This window comes from Plectropomus leopardus, chromosome 9 (assembly GCF_026936395.1).
Source record: "Plectropomus leopardus strain MGB_pleo_1.0 chromosome 9, ASM2693639v1, whole genome shotgun sequence".
NCBI lineage: Eukaryota > Metazoa > Chordata > Actinopteri > Perciformes > Serranidae > Plectropomus > Plectropomus leopardus.
In genome coordinates, this window is record NC_142184.1 from 33,943,821 (window position 1) to 33,967,663 (window position 23,843).

Below are 23,843 nucleotides of genomic sequence, written 5' to 3' on the forward strand. Positions count from 1 at the left end.
ACCCAGTGATATAATCTGGCAGTATGCAACACTGTTCAAAGCATTCATTTAATGTGGGTGAAACAGATTCTTTATGCATTCTTGTACATTTGCACAACTTGTATTGATTTACATATCAGGGGCATTAAATAAGATGCACATTTAGATGTGGTGGAGGAAATATTGAGATCTTTTAATAAAGTAAAAGTTTAGTAAAAGTAGCATATCATATAGATACAGTATACTAGTGTTTCCCACATATTCATTTATTTGTGGTGACCTGCCATGGTTAAAACATCTGCCACCACAAATAGATTTTCTTTTTTGGAGGTGAGGATTGGAGGTGGACTGTTAATTAGGAGCTCCGTTGGAATATACTGTTTGGTTATTCATTGCACACACTTTCAGAGTGCAGAGTTTACTTTTTGCATAGACGGAGCAGCAAAATGTCAGGCACATTGAAAGTGAAACTTAACCATTCGTTGTGCTGAGTCTAAAAGTTTGCATTCGGGGCGCTCACTAGCTCACCTGGTAGAATGGGCACCCCATGCACAAAGGCTGTGTCCTTGCCACAGTGGCCATAGGTTTGATTCCCATCTGGCCCTTTGCTGCATGTCATTCCCCTCTCTTATATACAGCCTTTCATGCTGTATCTACGCTATCAAATAAAGGCAAAAAATAATCTTAAAAAGTTTGCAATCATCACAGCAGCTGCTCCTCTCATCCAGCTGAGGAAAAAAAGAAGTTCTATGATGAGTTCTGCTTTCGCTGTATACATTAGTCTGCAAAAATGTCAGAACTTACAGAGGGGACACAGAATTATTAAGCACTAAAGCAGAAATGGAATAAATCTTTTTAGCATGTGCTTATTTCACAATAAAGAGCTGTGTTTACATGGCAATTTACATTATTTAATCTACTTAATGTGAGGAAGTTTAACAGTGCTAAAAACACAGAATGATACAAAGAGACCCACACAATCTAAAGGAAAAAACAAACAAACAAACAAAAAATTAGCTACTGCCTCACATATACTCTTAATTCTGTGGAAGACACCCTATACACTATAAAAATACTAAATTACAAATAATAGTCATTTTATTTAAGAAGTACGTAAGTGTAAGCAACAAAATGTTTAAAATCATGAAGAATGTTATTATGTAAAAACCCATATTTGATAGTATATATTATTGGCCCTTATTCTACCTCACCTATCAAATGCATTTACACTCAGTAGGCAGTAATTTACATTGTCAGTGCTTTTAGATTCACTGCACACGTACAAGGGATTCACAAGAAATGACATGCATGTACTAGAAGAAATTTGGAAGATATGAACAGGCATACATTGGATATCATTTGTGTGCACTGCATGTTATGACATGATCCTGAAGAGCAGAACAGCTGGTCCCAGTTTTTTTGAAGAGAAAACCATTTTTTTCTGTTCAAGTGTAGTTATCATCAAAATGCAATAAAAACATTTAAATGTCTGTTGTACTGCCAACAGAGTAGCTGTGCAAAGTGTTTCCTGCCCCCAGTTGTCGATAAATGTTTTATATTCATAGACTGTAAATCATAATGGACATTGCCACTGTGATGTCACCTACTTGGTTGTAGAATTGAGTTTGGCATTGTGGCCAGGTCCATCTTGGATTTTTTTAGGTGAAATTTTGATCTTTAAAATGACTAATGACTATAGCTGTCGCAAAAATATACTTGAGTTAAAGTACCATATTTTTCTGTGAAATACACTAATAACAACAACAACAACAATAATAATAATGATAATAATAATAATAATAATAATAAACTTTATTTGTGTAGCACCTTTCATACAAGAAATGCAGCCCAAAGTACTTTACAAGAATGAGATTAAATTCACCAAGTGCTTCACATCAAAACACATAAAAGACAAAAAGACATAATAAAACCTGCATTTAAAAATGAATTAAAATCAGAATAGAATACATAGAATGCATCTGCAAATGGATAAAATCCACTTAATAATACTAGTAAAAGTAAGATAAAATAAGGATGAAAATGAAGTGCACAGAATGCCTCACAGAAAATGGAAAATAAAATAAACTATATGTAACCCACTGACATTATTTATAAAATTAGCATAAAATAGAGTATATAGAATGCATAAAATCAAGTAAAATACAACATCTTAAAGATGTGGTGCAGTACACACAAATCTATTTTTGCCAAAGGCAGACAGCAGCCGCGTCAAGCTGCACAGAGCAGATTGTACCATGCAGGAAGTCAAGCAGTGGTCATCCAGTTAATTTTCAAAATAAAACACCTTGCACAGACTCAGGATCATATTTCCCCTAACTATCCTTACATCAACGGTATTTTCTCCCTCCTCCTCAATCATCTGTATATTTTTTAAGATGGATATATTTTCAACTAAAACACACCCACAAATCTTCTGTCTGTTCTATGTTTATATGGATTTTTTTGTACTGATCTGTATAATCATCAAGATGAGCATGTTTGTTTTTTTTTTAGTTTCTTTTTTAGTGAAACACCCAAAATTCTTAGATCTTCGTTCTTTGTTCATTGCTGTAGGCTACAGTACAACAAAGTGGGTTAAAACATCAACAGATATATTTTAAAAAGACAGAAAAGGAAACCATGTTTATATGTAGCCTACTCAGCCATGGTAGAATCACAGAAATCAAGGAAAAATGACCACAAAATCAAGGGAAAATTACAAAATTAGGACAATCTCAGCAAGTCTACAGTATCAGCTGGCAGGATGCGTCGCTTCTGAAACGCTCCCGGACACTCCCAGTGGGATATAGAGCTCTGTGGTGGAATCAAGGCGCTAGGAAACGGAGCTCTAACAGTAATAAAACCGGAGCGGCAGGGTTTTGTATCAGCTGTCATGGATAGTTTGACTTCAGTGTTCCCACTTGATATCATCAAGATGTGATGCCTCACTTTTGAAGAGTGCAGTTTGAATTCTTGCCAGCTTCCCAGTCAGGTTAAGCCCTCTCTGGCCTAAATATCCTAGACAGTCGGAGTCATGTGGCCGGGGTTCCCCTCTGCCATTGGCTCTGCACAGTTTGGGCAAGTCTCCCCCCCCAGAGGAACGAGGTCAGAGTGACTCCTTGCTTGTCCTGGCAAGCTGTGTGTGTGTGTTTGAACTCTGGAGGTCAGCAGCTCAGGACTCACATGCAGATCCTTCACATGCAAACAGCTCGTCTTGTGGGACTGATTCAAGTTGTGACCTGAAGACACACTGACAGCACTTTGCTCCATTAGAGGTAACGTAGAGACCTTGTGCGATGGTAGTGTCTTGCCAAAACCCTCGATCCTTTTGTTTTCAGTGTGTTTGACAGCTGAACTGACCTCAATGTGAAGAATGCGTGTGGTTTTTTTAAAGACTGACTTTGAAGTACATCAGTCTCACACTGATCTGCTTTGTTGTACGTTCTTGTCTTGTTTGCCAGGTGAAGAGCAAAAGTGGTGTTTGCTGTTATTGACATGCCAGCAGGCCACGCAGATTCAGTGGTTGGTGATAGTTGGGTCTGAGGTTTGAAATCAGACAGTTAAGGCTGAATCAACGATGACTACATACAATATCTGGTTTGATGAGTTTGTGTGTGTCTTTGATTCGTCACAAAGTGTGTGCTCATCATCTTCTTTATTTCCTACACACCCACAATGTGTGAGCTGCAAAGAGAAATTTGCATGTGTGTGCGAATATGTGCGGGTGTGTTTGGTGTTTGCTTATGTATTTTTAGAGGATCTTCCTTGTCCACGCTCTGCCCCACCCTTCCAAGACAACCGGTAGCAGTCTGGATGCCAACCTTTCTTCCATCATGCCCTCCTCTTTTCATTCCCCCCATTCCCAGAAGGCCTTGCTTCCTGACTGCACTGCATGTGAGTGACTCTGCCCTTTGCCTGTCATCAGTGCCTCTGGCTGTTTTGAGGTCGCTATTTAGCAACATGCTGCCTGTTAACCATTATTTACCCTGCCCCCGCCACACTGGGCCCACTGACCTACTAACCAGAGAGCTCAAACAAACAGCTTTGAACGTGTCTGTGTGTGTTACAGATCCCGGTTGTTGTTGTGTCACGTTGGGATCTTTCTTTTTTTACAATGTTGTCGTTATGTACCTGCAAACGGCCTGCAGAGCTAACATGCACTAATGAAAGAAGCAGCTGTTTCACTTCATACATAAAAACATACTGTGTACCTTCAACACAACAGACTGACTCAGTGCTAACATATTTTCTCCTGATAGGTTTAATGGACTACATTTTAAAGGGGGACCAGTTTTACACAGGAAGTTCAATTTAACTGTCTCCAGCATGTGAAAACAATTTTAGTTGTAGTTGTCTTCTGTGGTTTGGGAGGGAGCTTTCTAAAGTTTGGAACACAAAAACTGTGATGATGTCATTGGGGTTATCTGGGATTGGAATTAAACATTTTTTTAAAGATTTATTAAACAATTTGAGAAATACGCTTATTTGCATTCTCGTCAGAGCCCAACCAATACTGGGTTTTTGGGCCAATATTGATCAGTGTACTGGCTGATATTATTTATATATATTCAATTGTAAGATTGGCAGTTTTTTTTTTATCTTAACCTCTACTAGAGATTAAAAGTGAAGATATTTGGGCCGACTGCTGCTTCAAATTAGACTATTTAAAACCAATCTTTGGTGAGTCCCACAACTTTATGAAATTACAATACTAAATCACTGTAGGACCCCTTTAATACAGAGCGGATGTGAGCGCTATTAATAAAATCTTCCTTCAGGGTGAATGTAAATGTGCTTTTTGCAGTATTGCCTGGAGTGGCAAAGTAAAAGCAGAGATATTTAAGGGATGGCTGCATGTGCGAAATGTATGGTAAAATTTCTGTTGTCTCACTGTCCTTATATCACCTAACTCTAATCCAGGCTGAGATTATTTTGCTCTCTCTATGAAGAAATACAAGTAGCGTCGTCCACTGTGCCAGGAGCATCTGTTGAGTCAGTTCACAGTGAGATGTTCCTCTAAGGAGTGTATTAAGTTCATTTAGAGGACATGGAGGGACACATGTCTCTGCTCTCTGTGAAATTTTAACACACCCTATTTACCCGGAATACAGTTTTTTGTGCTCCTGGAAAGTATGGTTTGTTTATATGCTATATTTGACTTGAAGAAGGACTTTTGAAGGACTTTGGAACAAGTCACATGTTGCCCTATAGACCCGTCAATGTTTAAACAAGTCCAAAATATTTGCTTTGTCTGTTAGCAGCACGTTTGAGTGTGTGAAAGTCAACATGCAATGAATGTCAACGTTAACTAACGTTAAAATTTGAATTTTAACTGCCGTCTCTTATCTTTCGTGAAATAGTCTCATTTGCATGGTAAAATTCAAGACACGAATAGCAAATTTGAACAAACCATGAGGTTTAACCACAAGACAACTGCTTGTGCTCGTCACCTGCGTCTTTACAAAAATGTATTTTTCTTTTCATTTTTGACGCAAATTCTCAGCTCAGTGTGATTTTCTCAGGGGTTTGATTCCTGTATGATATCTTTTACCAAGTGAGGAGGCAGGGTGACAGAGAACGGGCGTGCTCAGGCATGCCAGTGTGTAATGTGAGCAGTAATGTGAGATGCGAGCCTGTTGTGTCCCTGCATTCGTGGAATGTGTTTCGTGCACCAAGTGACGAAGCTTATGATTTTGGTATGAGAGAGAGGAGCTGGAGCTGCAGTAACTTTACACCCCTCACCCTCTCCGATGGTCACTAAAAAAAGACATCTCCTGCTGATGAATCAGAAAAGAGAATAGAGCTGACGGAGTGTGTTTAGCAAACATCCAGTGGGGCGTCAATATAGAGTCATCATTGTGTGAGTAAGCGAGCATGTTTGCACATCTGTGCATCACGGATCACGGATCACAGAGTATTTAGCCAAATGAGAAGGCACCACACAGTCACACTAATACTCTTAATCCACCTGCCTCCTCTGTGTCTCCGAGTGAAGGTGTATGTTCTCATGGAGGTGCTTTACACTGCCAGGGGGCCGGCTGGGATGCTCATAGGGTATTGTGTTGAAACTATTCCCCCCTGGCACCGATATCGTGTAGCATGCTATAGATGTGAGAAAGACAGAGGAGGAGTAAGAAAGTTGATGAGAGGAATGAGACACAAGGTATACAGCAGGAATTTCAAAGAGAGAAGAAAAGACTGTTCTAGGGAGAGAAAAGATGTTATAAAATATAAAGGAGGAAGGGTAGTGTTCTCAGAAATGCTGATTTATCAGTACATATCGATTCTGAATATTTGAAACGGTTTGATATGCTGTATGCTGGCACCAGCTGTGCTTTTTTTCTAAATTAATTTTGACTACAGTTATTCTGCTGTTCTCTGCTACTCACCAATGAAATATAAATGTTAAATAATAAATGCTATATTTATCTGTTAAAGGTCCCATATTATGTTCATTTTTAGTTTTATGTATTTTGGGTTTCTATTAGAACACTTTCCCATGCTTTAACCCTTTAAAATTTATTTTAAATGTGAAAAAAATTGTTGGAACAACTATTTTTCATAAGTAATTAACGTTAAATGTGTGTTCATAGTTATGGTAATAAAGTACCGAACACTTTAGAACTGCTTTTAGATAATGTGGAAAACTTAGTTGGAACAAATAAACCTGTATGGGTTATCAGCTGAAAAACTTTTCAATTTCCAAATTTAATTACCGTATTTATAATCACACATGTGTAATTCCTTATAAAAATTAAAAAATAAAAAAAAAAATTTTTTCACATTATTTAAAGGACTTTTATTATGTACCATATTTATGCACACGTATTAAGTTGATTTCTTGCAAAATTTTAATTGGTCCAACAAATTATTTAAAAGGAATTTTAAAGTGTTGTTCAAAAACACTTTATTTTCCTTTTACTATCTACATAAATGTACCTGTAATTACCTTCTGTCTGAAATGCTCTGTTTTAGTGCCGTCATCCCAAAAGGTCCAGTCTGCTCTGATTGGTCAGTATTTCTAGGTTTTCCACATTTGTGCTCTCAGCATCCCTGCACTGGGGAAAGACTATAACGGCAATGTAGCGGCAGTTTCTTTGTTTATATGGTATAGTTGTGACATAACATCTTTACAAAAGTCCATTTGGCTCATTTAAGCACAGTTTCTGAATACAGACTGCATTTCTCTGTGAATAGGGCATTTTGATAATTTTACAGTATTTATATAGCACCTATACCTGCTTTAAAATTATTAGAAAAACACAAAACTTCAAACCATTCTCGATCTGGTGTATTTTCCTTTTTGTCTCCTTCTGTGAACCCATGTTGATGTTTTTGTGGGTCTGTGAACGCAGCGCAGGTGGTCCTTGTCATGAGTTCCTTCTTTGTCAGCAGCAGTTTAAGTCACAGGGTGGAGAACTGATCAGTCGATCTGGTCAGAACTGATCAAATCGATGGATTAGAGAAGCAGCTGCTGCATGGGCGAGTGAAAGCAAATTTTTAGACCCAGCACAATGAATGGTTTCACTTTCACTGCGCCTGACGCTCTGCTGCTCCTTCTATGATCAGAGTGCACTCTGCGCTCCGATATTGTGGTGCAATAAATGACCAAGCCCTATATATATATTCCAAAGGCGCTCCAAATGAGTGGTCCAGCTCCAAAAATATAAAATCAACGTGTGGTGGCAGATGTTTTATCAGTGGCAAGCCACCAAACAAATGAATAAATGTGTGGGAAACCCGAATGTATAATTGTGACGTCACATCTTCATGGAAGTCCTTACCGCTGGTATATAGGCACAGTTTTTGAATATGGACTGTGGGCCTTTTTCTGTGAATTGAGCATTTTGATACATTCATAGTATTTATATTGCACCTATTCCTACTTAATAATAGCATTCTTTTAAAAAAAACTTTTAAAAAAGAGTTTTTACAATATTTTTAAATTTCTATGTCTGATGATGACCCCCCCCCCAAAAAAAGGAGGAAGGAATGGAAGAGTGTGATGGACAGAGAGTACAGAGGTGGAGAGGGTGTGGAAAAGTGTTGACCCAGCTGAAATGTTTATTGTCCCATCCTGTCAACTCCCACTGTGTGTTTTTGACTTCAGAGCCGATTGCTTTTCCTCCACAGTGAGGAGCCTGAGTGGAAGTCCGCTCCCTGCTGCTGCCTCCGGAGAATCACTGACCACTGCATGTGTGTGTTTGACTTTAGCCTGTGGGTGTGCTTGCCTGAATCCGTATACATGTATTTTAGTGTGTGCGTACCACAGGGAGGTTGGTCTGGTGCACCCCGCCCTGCTGACTCCTTTAAATAAGCACCGGCGCTGTGCTGTTTGGACTGTAAGGAGTGAGGGCAGCTCGGTCACGGTGTGCAGGAGGTGAAATGAACTACTCGTGGGAGTGGGCACAAGTGCTTTTACCTATTTTTTTGCATTAACTTGACACAAACCTTTTATAAACAAACACAGAGGAGTACTGTTGAGGAATTCCAGTATTTAAAGCCCCTGCTGAGCCACTGTTTTTCAGGAGCTAATGACAGGATATCCTTGACCACACCTTCGTCATAATCATAATCTTTTTCTTTAATTCACCACCTGTCTGTTATCCCACTTTACTTCCTTGACTTTCAAACTAAATAGAATACATTGTTTATTACCTCAGAAGAATCTATTGGAAAGAAATAGGTTCACTTTTTTTGGAATAACTTGGAGAAATCATTATTTTATTTGGTTGCTGGGGTGGGATAGAGGATAAACCCACCTAAACTCAGTGGATACATAGCATTTGTCTGCTTTCTTATGATGATGTTATGATAAATGTTTTTTAAGATTTACGTCTGGTCTTATTTATAGGAAATAATATATAACTTATTTAGAAGAGCTGTATGTGGCATTTAGAGCATATCTGTGATTCTGAGTCTGAGCCGGGATTGTCTACACATGGCTCTCATTATGGAGGTAGCTGGGCTGGCTGCTAGCAGCTAATGGCATTAACAGTTTGAACAATGCTAAAAGAGCAAAAAGTGCTGACAGAGCTAATGCTGTCAGTGTTGGCGGGAATTGGAGAGTGGTTGTTATGCTTATGCGACAACACTGTTTGCCTCCATGAGTAGGGACTTCATTCATTGGTTGTCAATTATTAAGTTCCAAACAAATTCAAGAATACACAGTACACAAATAAGCCCAAAGAACTGGGCTTATTCATGTACCGTGTAATTAAAATAGTCAGCTTTCAGCAACATAAAAACAAAACACTACAGATATATGGAACTACCATAAAATACACAACACACCATATATCCAATACACCTTGGTAATTCATGCTTAGCTTAAAATGGCTATTCTGCTACACATGCATACTCTTTCCCAGGATAGTCCTCTTGTGAACAGGAAGGATGCATTTTATATTTTCAGCAGCGGCTACAGAGACGGCAGCAGTTTGTTTGGAAAAAAGCAGGAAAAGACTGAAGTTCTCATGAGAAGCAATGCTGTAGCAATCATGGCTGTAAATACACAGAAAAGTGTGTATTGCAGAAAAGGAATCAACTTTACTAAAAGTAGCCGTCCCAGTGCTATTCACACAGTTTATTGACTTCAGATTTGTGTCTATATTGATTGTTTTCTACATGTTGATTGACACAACCTGCTTTGCCTGCACCGCCACAACAGCACGGTTACAAACAGAAATCATTGTTTCTATTTCCTGCGTTACGGCTGCCACTGCTATAATTAGTGGAACTGGCACTTCAGTAATGAGAAAGTGTTGGGAAGATCACGTGAGTGTGAGTAAAAAGCTCCTGCTTCCTGCTCTCCTAACTCTCTTCCTGCTTCCACACAGAGGGGGTGGAGCCTTCCCCAGCAGTAGGAGGAGAAGAAGGGGAGCGTGTGAGCCCAAGGAGCAGAGAGACGCTCAGGTTAGTTTTCATTTGGCTCGCACACACAGAGCAACACACCACACGCTTACCGTCACAGTGTAGCAGCTGGAATCAGCCGTGCCGAGTTCCTCTAGCTGCTTCTGTCAGTGTGACACGTGACTCTGAAGTTCTCTGTGGTTTAAGATCTTACTGTCGGACTCATGTACATCATGTAAGTAAACTTTACCTTGTGTCCTGTTTGAGTAAGAGTGCCTGCAGTGGGTAGACATAGGGCTGTGTCTGTGTACTTTAAAGGGGGGAGGGCTTGTTGCTCTGCCAGGTATCGACAGTAAACTTAACACTTAAGATTTTTTCTCTATGTCTTAAATTTGTTCAGCTTTTGCTTTCTTATATGGGCTTTTTATATAATTGCATTGCTAATAATGTATTTGAAACCGGAGCAAGTTGGTTTGATTTCTTTCAATAACATGGGGAGAAGACATCAAGCCACTTAACAAGAAATGGCCCATCAATTTGCAAAAAAAGAAAGAAAATTATATTAATATAAAAATAATATTAATCCAAAAAGAAAGAAAGTATATATATACAGTATATATATATATAAAATGTGTTTTACTGTATCTTTTCTATTACATCATTCTTTGGTAAAATTATTATAATTATAAATACAGTTTTCTGGATTTTTTTTGCAGTTTTCTATTTTAAAAAAAATATATTTTTAGATAATTTCTTGTCACCTTTTGCTAATTTCATAAAATTTGTGGGACATTTCTTGCCAAGTCGATCATTGCTTTTATTCCCCATGTTTTTGAAAACTATCAAACGAATTTACTCAGGTTTAAAAGGTCAAACAGCTTGTGAAAGGGAACGCATCTACAGAAAACTGATGTCAAAGGGTTAAACATTGGATATTAGCAAGAGGATCACTACAAGTCTGTATTTTGATAGTTTGAAAAACCATACAGAGAAATGCTCTGTTATTATAAAGACAGCTATTGTCTCTTTTCTTTGTCCCTGTCTGGGCTTCCTTGTCCTTGAGACGGAATGCCAAATCTAAAAATACTGGTCTTGATTATAACATTTGGCAGCTCTGCTCCAGGACTTTTCATTCTCTCAGAGCTCTCAGCTGTAACAGGGTGAGAAGCTGCGTGGCCGGCTGGCAGAGTGGATATAACAAGTTTTCATGTAGATGTTTTATTCCAAGCAGAAGAGGAGTGTTTGAGAGTGTTATCATGACAGAGGTGCTTCGGTTTACCTCAGAGTGTGCTGATAAGGGTCAGAGATCTGAAGGAGTTTCATGAGCTCATCTGTCTCTCTTTTTTTCTGAGATAAGTTACTTTTGTTTTTAAGCCTGTAAAGAAATATCAACGGCATATCACATCGGGCTGCCGGCTTAAACAAACACTTTTCCATGACTGCGCTTTATGCATTTAGCACATTAATCAGGGATTATAAAGGGTTAACAGTCACAGAAAGACTCCTGTGTGTGTACATGTGAGTATAACCAATGGTGTGTGTGTGTGTGTGTGTGTGTGTGTGTGTGTGTGTGTGTGTGTGTGTGTGTGTGTGTGTGTGTAAGTGAGTAAAACCCTCCTCGTATCCAAGCCAACAGTGAGGCCTAGCCATTAAGGCGACTCCACAGTGACCACTCTCCCTCCCGAGAGTGTGTGTGTGTGTGTGTTTGTGTGTGTGGTGACTCTGTCGCTGACTGAGGACAGCACTATGTGATTGCGTCCATGCCTGCGTGTCTCTGGAATGTGTTCATCACCACATTGAAGGAGGGATACTTTTTTTTACTCCCTGAATATTTTTTTGTTTGACTTCAGGCTCTACCGTTGCAGCATAGATCTTTGTCTGTGTGTGTGTGTGTGTGTGTGTGTGTGTGTGTGTGTGTGTGTGTGTGCGTGCGCGCGCGTGCGTGTGTGTGCGTGTGCGCGTGTGTGTGTGTGTGTGTGTGTTTATGACTGTTCAGGTATGTAGTTCTGGATCCTTTCTATACTGTATGCAGTTGGCATGTAATTGCATTACAGTGTGCATTTATCCATATGTGCACTCTAGGTGTGTGTGTGTGTGTGTGTGTGTGTGTGTGTGTGTGTTACCTAACAGTTGAGCTCCAGCTGAGTGAGGCAAGAAGAGATGCCTGAGGCCACTGATCCAAACACGTACTTGAAATTACACTCATCTCTCCAAAGATCTACAGAGAAGTTTCGGGGTATCATCACAGTTTTCACAATCAGCAGAAATTCTTTGCTGGATCAGAGTTATTTCACCCTCTAGAGGCTCAGCAGCGCCAGAATCTCTATGGGCGCTGTAAATCTGAGGGATCGTAATCCAGCAAACAGGGTCCAAAATGAATTTTTCCACCTATTTGCCAGTAGCTGGTTGTAATATTTCAGTAATATTAATCCAACAACATCAGATATAAGAGGAAAACACAGAAAGGAAACATTTTGCTGCACTGCGAGTACTTTAATGTGTTACACTTTAAGTACATCATGCTGGTAATATTTAAAGTTTTACTTAAATGATGTTTTGAATGCTGAACTTTTGTGAGTGCGTTGCTGACAGTCTTTCCTCGGTCTTTATTTGTAAAACATCACTTCTCTGTAAATGTACTTTTAACTGAATTTACACCGTTCGGATTTACTCCAGCAATGTGCTGCCACATACCTGCAGACTCTTGTTGCAATAAGTGCAAATTCTCCTCTTTGGTACCCGACTAGTGCCGCTGGAAATCGAGCCAAGATGTAAGCCCGACAAAATAAGTGCAATTGTAGCGGCAAGTCAGTTAAAGACTCACCGAAACAATTATTGACAGTCATGTGTTGCATTCCGCCACACAGCGTGAAGAGCTTACGTAATATTAAATGAGGTCCACTAACGTGTTGTTGTTGTAATGAGGGCTCATAGACTGCTTATTGAAACAACCACTTGGACTCATTGATGAACTGAACTTGGTGAACTTCAAAACATGTTAAGGCCATAACTCAGGAATTCATCCACTAATTATGACAACATTTCACACAATTGTCTAATAGGATGAAGTCATGACATTGTAGGTGCAAAAGGTCAAAAGTTAACTTCACTGTGACATCATAATGTTCTGCAAAAACACTTTTCTGGCCATTACTCACCATCATAAAACATCTGGACAGACGTGGACTGCAACATGACTGGTCCATGCAGGCATAAAACTGCAAGGTGGCACTTCTAGTTTTGTATTGTATTATGTTCATGTTGCAACACATATTAAATCTCTTTTTCTTCTTCTATTTATCTAATATGAACAAATGGCAGATGTTATAATATGTTTGCCTTGGCTGCCTGGTTTAGTTTTCCTGAGGGAAGACTTAGCCACCTGCTCCCCACTGATTACCTAATCAGTCAAAACTCTCTCCCTGACACACACGAACACACAGAAATGAGGATGCTGACATTCATGGATGCACAGCTACACATGTACATATGATAGACTCCCCTCACTCCACCCTTGGGTGTAATTGTGCATGGATGTGTGTGTTTCCTGGGGCCACAGACGCAGACAGTGATGGGCAGAGGTGGAGGGGAGGGGGGTTTAGGGGAGAGAGTGGGGGGAGGGCCGTACAAAGATGAACCTAGATGCTATAATAACTGTCTGCTTATGGTTCACTGGTTGTTTTTGCAGTCGACTAGACCCTCGTGCACATAAGAGTTGCATAACCTTTTAGTCCGGACACTTCAGTCATGCATGTCAGTTCTCCACCCAGCCAAGAGCTGTTTTCAGTAGGAAATGAGCAGCGTGGTCAGAGCTGATAGCTGCACAGCAGTGTGTGGGGAGGCCAGGGCATTATGGGATGAGGTCTGCTATTGGCCTCTCTGTCTTCATTAGCTGCTTTTGAAGCTCCCTAAATCAGCCTGGAAGGGGCGTGGCTGATAACCTTTTGAACTCTTCTTTTAAGCTTTTTATTGACTTACAAAGTGAAGCTGGGGTGTCCCAGTGGGGTATATTACTGAGCTGGGGCTTTTGTTGCACGCACATTAACTGATTTTTTTTAATACCCAGGTTTGGGCATATTTGTTATCATGTTAGACTTTCATGTAACCAGACGATACAACGAAAATGTTTAACTTGGTTAATTAAGTCTGGAGTGTTGAAGTGGCAGCCGTTAGCAGACTTTATTAGATGATGGAAATGTTTAGGAGGCTCTATGTGAAATTCAGTGTATGAGTTTGGACAAGATTCTCAACAGTGCTAACAGAGCTAACAGTGCTAACAGTGTTACTGGGGGAAAGCAGATGCAAATTTGCAAATCCTACAATAGCGAAGGAATGACCGGCTCCACTCTCCCTAGTGCTCCTTGCCTTCGTTGTTTAATTGGGTAGGTTTAAGCAGGAGGGGTTGGGTGGGATTGGTTAGTGTTAAGGTAAGAATTTTTGTCAATCAGAGGCAGAGTAAGGAAGCCATTCCTTTGCCATCGTAGGATTTACAAATTAGTGAACCGGTGGTTGCGCTACGCTTCAATGACGATGCTTTCCAGTCATCAGCGCTATCTGCTGAATGGGTGTAGTGCAAAGTGGCAGCAATGAGCTGGCTTGTGTGATACACACATGCACTACAAACAAACCACAGAGAAGCTTGGATCACAACACACTTAGGGGAGCATGACTTTATTTTCTGCTCAGGACGCCATTACTCCACCGCATCTTTACATCAGAAAAAGTTGTTTGCTGCTTAAGTATTACTCTGAATTGCACAAAGATCGTAAACTGTGTGAAGATAGAGTGCTGCAGAAATTAGCCTCTAAAACCTGTAAATGAGTTAGCATTTAAGCACAGCTGGTTTTCTTGTCTTGATGTCAATGGGTTTTTTGAATGGGGTTTTTGGTTAGATGCTTAAAATACGTTCTGTGGTCAACACAAGCTGACGTGATTTTCACATTTTCTTGTAGGAAATAAATTTTGTCAATATTTTTGTCATGAATTTTGAAGCTTTTACGTGTCTCAACATGCATGCACGGTTTGATCGGCTACCACAACAAACCACAGAGAAGCTCGGATTACAACACACACAGGTAGACTTTATTGTCCACTGTATCTTTACATAGCAAATAGTGGTTTGCTGGTTTGATGTTAGTCATGATTTTTGTTGTTGTTGTGGTAAAGCAGTAGTTAGTCAGTCCCACAGCCTACTTCCGTGTGATACCCTTACAGTCGTTGCCAGTGCACACAGGCTTTGTGGCAAAGAGGCAAGTCCGAATGCCCAGAAATAGATGGGCGAAGGTCACCGTAAAACAGGGTCAACCTGCTGGTCAGTCTCACACACACATATACACATCCACAGTCTGAAGCAAACACTCCAGCTGAGCGCGTCTGTTTGTGTTTCTGTCTTTCTCATACATTTCCTGTTGTGAAATGCGTCACTGCTTCCTGCTCGTCCCTCCAGTGGGTGACAAACCTGAGGGCTCATTGCTGACTAACTTAGCCCAACTACCCCCTCCTCTCTCTCGCGCTCCCTATCTCTTGCAGTGCTTGGGTTGAAGGTGACTCTTTCGAAGAACATTAATGGTCTTGTGATTTTTCTCAGATATTGAATAATTTAAGCATTATTTGGTAGGTGCACGTTGACCATGAGTGGGCGAGATACTAAATCGTTTTTTGTTTATAATCAAAATCACCTTCAAATCACCTTATCTACATTTACATCATTCATTGAGGTCACAAGATTTCTGCAAAGTGTCACATTGGACAGGAGGGAGTTTCTGGTGACATCTCTTAAGGTGGGATCTCTGTTGTTTTCTTTACTATCTGGGGTCAATGTCCGCTGGGACCAAGGCTACTGCGATATGACAAGCCAGCTGGCGTCACAGACTCCGCTCAGGAACGCATCTTGTTCCTGTCCCTCAGTTTGGACCCACAGAGTGCTGTGTATTCCTGCTGTTGTTGTGATTTTTTATCATGATTCAAAACATTTTCAGACAGGAAAATTCTTCTTTAGGGTTCATATGATCATGAATAACCTGAAAAAAGCATGGAATTTGCAAACAGCAATTTCCAGGCCTAGAGAAGTTTTGGAAAACTAAATATACTCTAAGTTTTGGAAAAAGTCATGAAAATCTGTCTCATAAAGCTGTATAATAACATGATGTGACCATCCAAAATTTGAAAATCCAGCGGTCATTTCTGTTTCTACAGTCTCTGGCTTTGATAAATGGTGTCATTTGGTAAGCCTGTGGGTTTAAAGGCATCTTTTCTTTAAAAATTACCCCCGAAAAAAGCCAAAATATTTTATTTAAAAAAAAAAGAAAAGAAATTCACCAGAATTTTTTCTTCAAAAATTGCAAACCCTATGGTCTTTAAAATTTGCCTTTAAGTCATGGAAATTTATTGGTAAAAATGTGTATGAACCCTGTTTTTTTTCTCGACGCTCCAACAAAATCCCATTTCCTCACGTGTTGCTGTTTCTTCAATCAATCAGTAACTTAGTGTGAAAAAATATTGGTGAGGCAAATTGCTCCCAGTCGTGGGCTCTCCCTATAATTAGTCTTAAGTGAGCCTGTTGGTAGATGACCAAAGTCAGCTGTGGTCAAAAAGTTAGTCATGCGTTCCTTTCAGCTGGAGCTTCCTGCCACCCTTTGAAACATTTCTGGTCACAGAGGTCCGAATAATAACGTGCATCTCTCTGTTCTTTCTTTCCGTGTTTCTAATGCATTACTCACTCGCTCACACACTACGAAACACAATCTCTTTCTCACACACAGCAGACATCATAAGCTATATCATTACCCGCTAATATGGTGGTTGGAAAAGCAGTCCAATTCATAACAACAGAGTGGTTAGAATAGTTTTATGAAAAAAGAGCAAAGTTTCCATCGTGGACTAGAAATATCATTCCTTGGTCTGTAGATGCGGTGGGGGCCTGTGGTGCGCTCACCGCTTTTTGGAGACATTAGCTGTTTGTGAAGCTACAGAACATGAATGGAAAGCGAAAGACGGAAAGTTGGAAAAACAAGACGCACAGGCGGAGAGATGTTTTTGATTCCTAAGGAAATTATTTGTAACTCACACGCATACATACAGATTCATGACCTCACTTTTTAACTTGATTGATTCACACCTCTGATGGCAGCCAGAGGTATAACCACCACTCACAAATACATTAGTTTCATAACAGACATGCCTTTGAGCTGCCTGACCCTGTACATTGGTAAATGTATGACCAAAGCTGCTTTTTTTAGGAGTGGGGACTATCCAGACTGACGATGTTTACATGTAGAAGGCTCTTAGTGCAAAAGAAGGAACGTAACTGGGCTTGTATGTACATACTTCCAAATAGGACTGGCTGATATGGCCAGAAATGGTGTTATCACTATATATATATATATATATATATATATATATATATATATATATATATATATATATATATATATATATATATATATATATATATATATATATATATATATATATATATATATATATATCACTCAAAATCTATAACTGTCTGGATAAATGTAAAATCCTTATTTTTTCAAATTTAAAGCCTGATTTTTACTATTGAGTAAAAGTTAACGAATCTAGGGGTCAACCAGTAACGTTTTTCCTGGGTCAAGATCAGCAGTAACGGATATTTGGAACCGATATACATTTAGAAAAAAATAAAAGAAGAAAACTTTCAATCACTTTGTAATCAGCAAACTCCAACCTAAAACTTTATTTAACTATCTTTGCACTTTTTAATAAATTCATTTTATTGGTGTTCATTTCAAATAAAATGGTGATACAAATAGTCAGCAAAATGCCAATTATTGGCCGAAAATGATCCACCAGGCCGATGATCTGTCGACCCCTTGAAGAAACGGTGCAAGTAATTATGGTTTTATTGTCAGAACACAACAGTTACACATACTAATAATAACTTTATTAGCATGTTGAATGTTGTAACGTTGCTGTACGCATTAGCTTAGTGATCACGCTAGCTTGGTAACGGTGAGCCTTGGTGGCTGATCTCATCTTCTTCTGTCTGATGGCAGGTGGAAACTAGTGTTAAATGTGCATTAGCGCCCCCTTCTTCAGATGTAATAATTATATCTTATATCTTATATCTATATCTATTATATTTATTGATTACTTTCAAATCTGATCTCTAAGCAGTGTGAATACTAATCAGTTTTTATTAGACCCTTTTCCCAAACTTTGCTCCAGGTTTTTGGAGCCTTGTGTCAACAATAACCGTTTAAAGTAGTTGAGTTTTAACAAGCAAGATAGTCATTGCTTTTTAAATTGTAGCTGTACACGTGTTTTTATCGATCTATGGAACTGTTGTGTGATTTTATGCGTGTCATGGGTGTGAATACTTTGTCATGTTGTTGGAGCGCCCTATCAAAAGCAATTTCTGTCACAATGTGGTGACAGTAGCATGTAATCTTTGTAATCTTGAATCAACAGTATCCCTGACTGAACTTTTGGGTCCAGTAAGGTAAAAAATAGAGTGACTAATGAGTGGATCATGGGATTATGGTTGAAATGGGTTTATATGGGTGTGACAGAGATGTGTGTGTGTTTGCATGCCCACAGCTCTTGCATGGTTGTTAAATTGTGTGTTTTGTTGTGTTTGAACTGGTGACATATCCCACGAGTCCCCTCTGTGTTTACATGTCTTTCCACAATAGTAATCATGTTTAAAGCTCATGTTGGATTGGAGCCTTTAAATTACATTATGTTATGTTGTAGAAAAGCCAGAGAGGAGGCCGAGTTAGTATGTATACACTTTATAGACCATTACACTTTGAATTGGGACCTTTGTCAAAGTATTTGTGTTTTTTTTGTACCTAAATGAAAAAGACCAGCCAAAGGTCGGTCATTCATAAAGAAATTGGTCTTTTTGTGGACATGAAAAGGCTCTAAATCTGGATTTAACGGATGAGGTCTGTGTGAGGGTAATGACAAGGCCAAAGCACACTCAACCTGAGGTGGCTTAGGTTTCTGTGGACGGACCACACCGTCTTCACTCTTTCTGGTAAAGTCTTTCTGCAGGATGAGTTTGGACACATACAATCATCTGTGTTATTACATGTAGGTATTGCACAGAAATTGATTTTAGTGATTGTGAGGCAGATGGCCTTTTTTATGTTTGAAAGTGATGTTTAGGGCTTCCCATCCTAAGTACTTTCTTGTTTAACCCTTTGAAACCTAAGCAAATTAGCTGGGTTTCTTGCAGAAACACGGATGGTGAGCAACTTATTAGGAAATGGCCCAAAAATGAGCAAGAAATTAATAAGACATTACAAGAAAATGTACATAAGGAACATACAAAAAATGAGAAAAAAATACTGTCTTTCTTATTAAAATTATTTTGTTATTTTTCTCATTCTTTTCTTTCTGTAACATAAGTTTACATATATATATATATATATATATATATATATATATATATATATATATATATATATATATATATATATATATATATATATATATATAATTTATTTATTTATTTATTTATTAATTTTTTTCAGTTTGCATAATATTTCTTGCCAAGGTACTTGTCACATTTTTCCTGTGTTTTGACAGAGATCACATTTTCTCAGGTTTCGGAGGTCAAAGTGCTTGTGAAAAGCATCAAAATGCAGCACAAGATAACTGATGACAGTCCAGGTGTTAAAGGGTTAAGACTGCTACGCTGCACTTAATCAATATTAAAACAAATGAACTTGCGTTTCTTGTAAATTCAGATTTTAATGGCTGTTTTTGAGTATTCTCTCTCGCTTTATACTGTAAGTATTAAGTGTCAGTGGTTGGCTTCAGTTTTCACTGTGGTCTTTTTGTGTGTTTACTGCAGTGCAAATGTTTTCTCTAGCAGGTGGAGCACCGTGTTGAATCTCGGTTAGTTGACAGACACACCACAAACATTAATTTGTGTGTTAATGATCATTTCACACGTCAGAGTCTGTTTACAGAAGTTAGGAAGTGCAACTGCAGAGGTCAACAAAGCTGTGTTTTGTTTTCACTCTCCACGTAAAAGGAAGTGTTGTTTTGTGGTCGTTCCCACAAATACCGTCTATCTCTATCGCAGTGTGTGAGATAAAAACCAATATCTTTGTTCTGTTATATTGATTTTTATACTTCTTTTTTAGTCCAACAATTTTATAGGTGTGCTATGCTAAATCAATGGAGTGCTCTTAACTAAAGAAAGGTCAAGGATTTGAAGACAGGTGTGTGTGTGTGCGTGCGTGCGTGAGTGCGTGCTACTCTGAAGATCATTAAGTCCTTTCGATAAGCCAAAAGTCCCAACTTTGATGATGTCATCTGTGTGTCTCATGAGTTTCTGTTCTCCTGTAACAGAAACTAACTGCACAATCCCTCCTTTCTTCGCCTTTAAAATGATAATTATTTTTCTTTCTTCTCACTCAGATCATATTTTATTGTGCATTCAATTTTTCCATAACAGCTTTGGGGTTTTTTTTGTTTTTTTGACTTTATCCCCTAAATGTACCCCCAAGACGTTCGCCGAAAGTCTTGGGGGGGTCGCTTACTGTTTGTGAATCATTATTTTCTGTGATGCAAATGTGTTTGTAATTTAAGCTCGACTATTTTAGACCCTTCTTTGGTTTTGTCACATAGTCGAGATGAAAGCAAAGCGTGTGACTGTTGTGCATATCTGTGGGTTTTCAAGCTCTTGTAGTTGCTGAGAGCGTGTGTGTGAGTGTGTGTGTGTCCAAGTCTAAGCTGTCATGGTCTCTTTTGCTCTTCCTCTCCGCTGCTGGTCTGCTGTTCAGGGATGAGTGAAAGAGAGAGAGGGTGAGGGAGGGGTGTGTGTGTGTGGGGGGGAAACAGGGTCACATGTTGACAGAGTCGGGAAGGAAGACAGCTATAAAAAGACTAATTAAAAATGTGTGGATAGATATGTTGGAGGTGGAGGTGAGGAGGAGGAGAAGGAGGAGGGAGAGAGACGGGCCCACTAACTGGGTGTGATGTAACCCTGGAGTGTAATGTTGTAAATGATAAGAAGAAGAGGAGGCATGAGGAGAGTGGAAGGAGAGAACTGTTTTTCTGGGAAATTAGAGCTTGGAGAGAAAGAGAGGTGGAAATAGACGCTGTGTGTCAGCAGTGCTTTGAATTCCTAAAATCCAGAAATAATGATACCGAAGTAATTGGATGCACGCTAGGGATGTCAGTTTCAATTAATTTTGCTTTTGATAGTCTGACAGCCATTAGGTGGTAACTAACTAGTTAATTTTTAAGGGAAAAAACCCCCAAAAAAACGGAAAATTACATGAAATACAAGAGGCCTTTTTTTTTTGCTCCAGTACTCCATTGACTCAGTGATTTTTTTTAATTAAAAAAAAAAAACACATTTCAAAGCACTATCAGTTTGAACGTGGTGAAATTTAACAACTGCTAACAACATGTAAGATGAGAGGAAGTTACCCTGCTGGACTGAACTGAGCACTAGATGCTTATGGTGGCCGTGTGTACCCGAGCGGGTAACTTCCATCGCCAGAGCAACTGACTTCTGCTTTAGCGCTTCGCTAGCTCAAATGGTGGTCTTAAAAAATGTAATCTTGCGGCTCTTATAGGTTTTCTAAATGTTATTGTACTGGATGGCTAGACAGTGAAATGAGTCATCTCACGGGGGTTTTAACGCTCACAAAAAATAGTTTACTGTTGTCTCTTTTCCAATGTAAGTCAATGGGGAAAAGTCTTTGTGGGCCCGTGTGCATCATGTGACGGTTCCGGATGGTGGAATTCCATATTTGGCCTCTATGTCAAATTTGCATCAGAGCCTGGCGTACTTCCTGGGGGCTTGAAGTAAGCGGTAAATGCCCGTATCTCCGATATTTTAACCTCACTTCAGCATAGTGAGGGTAAGTGGGAGCAAGTTGTTCATCTTTATACACAGTCTATGCTCCCATCTATAATGGCAAAAAAGCCCCTCCCTCTCCGAACATTTAAGGCCGCTGTTTTTCTTCTTTGAATTAGCCTCTAACAGCTTCTTTGTAACCCTCCCACTGTGGGTTACACACATAACACGTGATCAAAACATCATCAAATATTATGTCAAATCAATCCAAAATCAATCAATCAAAATGTTATAAACAGAAAGGCAAGGTGGCAAAACGGCGTAATATTGAACATTATTGAACAGGCAGCGTAAAAGTGGCTTATAAAAGAAGGACAGGTCGTAACAGCATTTCAAATTTTGCACTGGAAACAGAGAAACTGTTTGAGTCAATGGGATGAGCACAACAAATCACTCCATCACCCATCATATCTTTGTTTTTTCAACTCAAGCCTGTTTGCTCAAAGATAGTTCTATCATGGTCAAAAATATTCTCGGCCGCTTGACCGTTGACATCCATAATGCGAACATGTAGACACAATATTCACCATTTGTCTAGTGTTCCCTTTGTTGGGCCAGTTTTTAAACATTAAGGCAGCAGCACTACAAGCACCAACTACATACAAACGTAACCATGATTGGATTTGGAATAAAGCGATCTTCTTTTGTTTACTGTATTCGCACATCATTCTCACTTTGTCTCTTCTTCTGTGGTGAAAACAAAGAGCTCAATAAGACGAACAGTTGTGAGGGCTTTCAGTGTATTTCACCGTGTTTTCATAGCACCCTGCTGAGCTTGATGCAAGTCAATGTAAAAGATTGCAGCTGTTTTGCCCCTTGTCCTCCTCTCGCTTTCTCTCCCCCCCTTTCTCCCTTTCAAAGAATTTTCATTTGAATGAAAACCCTGCCTCAGTGTTTTGTTGTGCCCCGAGAGGGGGAGGGGTCCAATTGGTCAGAATCCTTTTCGAGGTGGACCAATGCGAGCGCGCCTCCCGCCTCCCACCCCGCCCTCCTGCGCCCCTCTGAGGCTCCCGGCCTGACGTGTGATTGGCTGGCTGGGAGGAGCCAGACTCCGGTTTTAAAGCCTGTCCCGTCTGCTCCACTTCAGTGTTGAAGAGTCTCCGTCTGTCAGCCAGTCCAGTGTGTGTGTGTGTGAGTGTGTGTGTGTGTCTCTCAGTGCGTGTGGATGCTTTTGTTAATGAGAGGCGGGCAGAAAACGGAGAGCTGTTATATGACTTGGACTTGCTTCTCTTTTTTAACCCTCTCCAGGACTGTGGGGCTCTCCAGCTGAGTTGCAGGACTGGTTTTTGCGTCACATCACCAGCTGGACAGGCGGACGCCGGGCTTGACAGACAAGTTGGACAGAGATCACAAAAGGGATCTTAAAAGCTGTTGTGTTGCCGGTATCACTGCCAGCTGAGCTACCAGACCTGCATATTGGATACAGAGCTCCCATCGGCTGCTCTGTGGCTGACCGCTGACCCCGATCTGCAGCCTAACCCCCTTCTGGGTCACCACTGAGCTAATAGAGGTGGTCTGGCTGGGCCTGATGTGGAATTTGACCCCGACTGACCCTGTCCCGCAAGTAGCCTTTCACTGAGCCCGGACTCAGGATAAAAGAGCAAGAGGGGCGACGGAGAAGAAAGGAGGAAGAAAAGGAGAGAAGTGAGAACAGCAGTAGAGCGACTGGTGAGGAAGTTAAAGGGGGCTCAGGGTGTGAGGGAGAGAGGGGAGGGAGGGAGGAGAGTGGGAAGAAAAGAGACGGCACAAAAGGGCTCTTTTCTTAAGCTTAGGGAGGACATGTGGGAGCTCTAAAAGGATGTTCTCTGAGCACTAAAGCTCCACTTTCACCAACCTCTCCTTCTGTTACGTCTGCTGTTAGTCCCGAAAGCATGATCACAAAAATTGTGATATCTAAAATACTTTTTGTCGCCTGACATCAGTTTTCTTGTGCTGTGTTCAGACACCTTTCACAAGAATTTAAAACTTTGAAACCTGAGCATTTTGGTTTGATTTCATTAAAAAAAGGCAATCAGCAACTTGGCATAAAATGTCCTGAAAATGGCAAGAGATTATTAAAAGGTGACCAAAAAATTACCTGAAAATTAGCTTAAAAATAAAGAATTATCATTAAACAAGGGGTAAATGTCCAGAAATGTATATTTAT

At 39.8% G+C, this 23,843-nt stretch overlaps 1 protein-coding gene across 5 annotated transcripts in view; it reads left to right on the plus strand.

The window, feature by feature from the left end:
• LOC121947009 (protein FAM110A) overlaps positions 1–23,843 on the plus strand; it is a 34,808-nt gene that overhangs the window by 5,691 nt on the left and 5,274 nt on the right. The window contains exons 1-3 of one of the 5 annotated variants that reach the window (XM_088082592.1): positions 3,127–3,254; positions 9,819–9,894; positions 22,946–23,365. The gene's annotated coding sequence lies outside the window, so the exon portion shown is untranslated. The other 4 variants (XM_088082593.1, XM_088082590.1, XM_042491872.2 and 1 more) reach the window with 4 other exon arrangements.